The following is a 4,602-nucleotide window of genomic DNA, read 5'->3' as shown; positions in this document are numbered from 1 at the left end:
GGGGGGCGTATCGAGTTTACACTTCTCTTAATCTTAGAGCCCACTAATCAGCAAAGGCTTGGTGATTTGTACGATTTCATAAATCAATTTTGTAATCTTAGTCATAACAACACCCCTGCCGGTGTCCGCTATGTCATGGTTAGGGTCTTCGACTTTTCATGCAGTAGACGTAAGTTCGATTCCCCTGTGGGTACAAGTTAAAGTCTTTTCTATATTAATATCTCCGTCTTTCTGCTTGGATTCTGTATCTTGCTACACACGGGTTAGCCCAAATTGCAGACAGGATTGAAACAGTCTCACTTATAACTAACGACCATTAGATTCCCTTACAGCCCAACGGGTTCAAAATAAGTGAAGCTGAACGTTAATTTCGCCCCCCCCCCTCCCCCCCACTTGTATCGATTTTTAAAATGCTGCAAGTTAAAAGCATCTTTCGTGAAGGACGTTACCCTAAACCTCATGCGGCCTATGGAGAATGGAAGCCCCGGATGTGGGTATTAGGTCAAGTGAGCTCCGGATGGAGGGCTCAAATTCATTTTTACAGAAACGAGTTCACTTAAAGTCAACGGATATTCTGACAGCCCATCAGATTTAAAGCTCAAACTCCTCTGTACTGATACAATTCTTGGAAGAGAAATCTTAAGCTGTGTCCTGTCAGATTAAGAACGCTCATTTCTCTGTTCGTTTTGAAGAGAAATCTTAACCTTCTAGGGTATGTAGTTCTGTACGATAGAAAGAAAACCCCAAACAAATCCATCCAACAATCCTTGCAGTGGTATATGGTACGGGATTTAAAAAAATATGTAGGGTTCTTTTTTCGCCCCATCGACAAAATTTAGAACATTTTGGAGACAGGCTTCCGACCATGCTTGTCAAGGCCAAAGGGGGTTAAGAACAATACAACATTCTAGCAGAAATACTGAGATGTTCAAACGAAATTGTTTTCCTACTTGGGAATCAAACTAGGCTCTCTTGTGTGCGACTGCGAAACGCTTAACTGCTAGACCATAGACGCCAATGTACTGTATCTGGACGGACCGTTTAGGCAAAGACTTAATTAAAGTAACAGTCGTGCCTAAAGATACCATTTTGATATTCCGTGGCCTTGTAGTTAAGACTCTCGGACTCGCAACGGTAAGGTCGTGGGTTCCAATCCCGTCAGGGGCCCGACGATGTGTCCTCGGGAAAGGCACCTTACACAAATTTTCCTCACTTCACCAAGGTGGGAATGGGTACCCAGCTATAGACAGCGAAAGATCTTGTCAGTTTGTTAGTGTTTGAGAGCTTAGTCACTGCTTGCACTGCGTGCTATCTGGGAGGCTGGGAATGTTTTCGAGTGTTCTGTGGTCCGCTGGGGTAATAATATTATAATGTAAAACGCAGAGAGCTTGCTGTTGAGCAGGTGTATGCGCTATTCAAATGCTATTCATTATTATTATTTTTATTAAGAGTTGTATCGTGACTTCATGACTATGGCTATTCTGGCATGCTGGAATTGCGACGGAGCCCTTAAAGTCTTGAACCTTTAGAATTAATCGAAAGCAAGCGGCAAAACGAAAGAGCCGGGCAAATAAATGAGCAAAATTCGTTACAAGAAAATGAAACCGTGCGTGAACAGTCTACCGATTACAAAACCAGCCTCATCATAACCGTGCATTTACTATTATAGCTGACATATCACTCGCACAGCGTTATGCTAAAAAGAAGGCGTCAATCTCCTTGGATTGAGAAAGGGGAAAAATAGGTAGACAAACACGTGTGCAAATTTAAAAACTAATTAGCACCCAGACGTATGGAAAACAGAATCAGCAAACAAATAAATGATATGAATAGATAATAAATCAAACAGACATGTAATTAAGTCATTATTAAAGGGACCACTAACCGATCCTTCACCCACGTTATACATTGGGGAAAGAAACTGATAAATCGTTCTTGAGGATATCAATCGTTTTGGCGTCCTGAACACCCTAAAGGTGTCGAAAACTAATTTGGACCCCGTCACACACATGCATGCACACACACACACACACACACACACACACACACACACACACACACACACACACACACACACACACACATCCTTCCCACTTAAAAAAAATAAATTTTTTCTTCGAGCATGAAGTGACAACGATAGTGATAGGAGCATAAGGTCAGGTCATTTCTGAACGGGGAAGGGAAGGAAGTTCACTCTATTTCGCGAAAGCTATTTTATCTCGCTGAAGACAAAAAACGGTAGAGACTATAAACCATCTATCGTTCTTGTTTTCTATCCTCCCTCTCTTTTGTGTTTGTTACTATGTTGTAACACCTCTAATCTGCGGCACTTATAATAGACCTGCTTGAGTTGCCAAATGCCCGTAAAACTCTTACTAAAAAACCCCACGTCAAAGCAAAATTGCACTTGGAATAAATTTCTGTTCTTCGTATTCATTTTTTAAATGCCTCTTTACTCTCTACTAGATTGAACTTGGAGACTATTTGTGGCACGAGACTGTGGTATAAGGCGTTCGTCAATTTTTGGGCAGGTGAAAAGCCTGTTCGTTTTGTCTTGCTTTCTGTGAAAAAAAAATCCCTATTTATCTTGAATAGAAGTCGAGATATCAGCTATTGAAAAAGGTAGGGGGTCGTCTGGTTTCAGAAATAAAATTAGCGAGAAAATGGCTACCACGGTTTGATAACTTGCAAAGCTACAGTGCCCTTGGAAACAACTTGATCAACGTGCATAGTTTAGTAAAATTCCACACATAAATCTGTTTTGAACGGACATCAAAAGTGTTGGGACCTCAACAAATTCGATTCTTTAAAAAATGTCCAAACAGGCGGAAAAATGGCGATTTCTTTGATTTTATTATTCGGACGAGCGCCTGACCAACGAAACACTGCTGCAGTTGGCAGTGGGCGGTGCCGAAAGAAAGGCTCGGAATTTAACCCCCCCCCCCCCGTGTCTAATTAACTATGACTATGTCACAGGTGCGAGTTATCGTGGTGCTGATGAAAATTAGCCAACATTTTGAAAAAAAAATCAAATGTAAGAATGAAAATAAACGACAGAATGTTCCCTCCCCTCTCCTTAGCAAAAACAAACAAACAACAACAACAACAACAAAACAAACATGAACCTAACAACAACAACAACAACAAACATATAAACAAATAAATAATATACCCCTCTTAAAACAAACACAACCAAACTCCCTCCCCCAAGACACACAATCAAAATAAAATTCAACGATGATACTGAAGTAGCCACTTTTGTTTGGTTCTCTATATTTGGTGAATATCAGTTTAGATACCTAAGAGCAAGAGCGACATTATTATATGACAACGGATATATGCTTCAAGCAAAAGCCAAGACAGATTAAAAACACTGGAGAGAAAGAAAAGATGATTGGCCAGCTAGTGACACCCTCCAACCACCCGTTTTGACCAACACAAAACTAGAGAGGCAGACTTGGAGCAGCAGACATTCCCACGTGGAAGTTGAGACTACAGTGATTTGTACCGGATAGCAGTTTGAACTTTACTTCTATTGAGATTTTGAAATTGTTTTAGAAAGTTAAGAGACTTTTTTACTTAGTTCATCCTCCATTTCTATCTTACACTTGAAAGTGAGAACCACTTATAAAAACAATAGAAAACAAAACGAAACAACAACAAAAAAGACACCTAGAGCAGTCAAGTAACATTTAGCATTGCTTAGTAAAATAAAAACACTATACTTAGAAGCATTATGCAAATTAGCAGGAATAAAAGTCCGCACATGCACTTCCGTGCGTTGCATTCATACTTTGAATAGTTGGCGAGAGGTCCGGTTTCCTTGCAGTTGCAGGTCCAAATGTTTAGCTGAGATCAAAAATATACCTGGTGACTTCTACCTATTACAAGTTCCTTCTGAATACAGTGCACCAGGCGAAGACACAAAATTATGAGTGAAGAAATGATGCGAGTCCACTCCCCCTCGCCCTCTCTGAATGACAATGATGTTCTGTTGGGGAAAGGTTTCTCGCGTGAGTGCCACTGGTGTTTGGAGGGAGTCAAGGCGGTGCGAGTGAGGGTTTCCCCAGACTGTCGCCGCTCGTGTGGCGTCGCGTCGCGTCGCGTGGCGTGGCGTGGCGTGGCGGAGGAATATCGCGGGGCGGACCCCGGAGTTGAATATGTGTGGGACGTGCGGTCTTGGATGATGATGCCAGACTTTCTTTGACGGAGACGGGTGGTGGTGGAGGTGGGTGTGTGGAGAGTGAGGCGCGGGGAGAGGGGTGATGCTGGCGAGGGGAGGGCGGGGAGGGGATTGTCGGAGGGGCAACCTGAAGCTACTGGGGTGTAGTGGTGTGGGTGGAGTAAGGAGTGAGGGATGGAAGTGGTGAGTGAGAGAAAGTGAGAGAGAGAGAGAGAGGGGGTGGGGGAGGGACGGACAGTGAGAAAGAGAGAGAAAGATAGACAGACAGACAGACAGACAGACGGACAGACAGACAGGCTGACAAACAGATAAACAAACACAGACACATAGACACACAGACAGATGAAAGAATAGATGGACAGACAGACAGACAGCGAAGAAAGACTGAAAAAAGGGAGGGAAGGAGAGTATGAATGCGA

The 4,602-nt window shown here is 42.7% G+C and overlaps 1 long non-coding RNA gene across 1 annotated transcript in view; it reads right to left on the bottom strand.

Annotated features, from left to right (window-relative positions):
- LOC118478678 overlaps positions 1–4,083 on the bottom strand; it is a 10,188-nt gene extending 6,105 nt beyond the window's left edge. The window contains exon 1 of the long non-coding RNA XR_004859224.1: positions 3,794–4,083. This is a non-coding gene — a long non-coding RNA (uncharacterized LOC118478678). The remainder of the gene's footprint in view (positions 1–3,793) is intronic.
- Between the last annotated feature and the right edge of the window lie 519 nt (positions 4,084–4,602).

The sequence above is a fragment of the Aplysia californica genome, unplaced genomic scaffold (genome assembly GCF_000002075.1).
Source record: "Aplysia californica isolate F4 #8 unplaced genomic scaffold, AplCal3.0 scaffold00827, whole genome shotgun sequence".
Taxonomy (NCBI): Eukaryota; Metazoa; Mollusca; class Gastropoda; order Aplysiida; family Aplysiidae; genus Aplysia; species Aplysia californica.
Note: the sequence above shows the minus strand (reverse complement) of the source record. Positions and strands in the feature narration are given on the sequence as shown.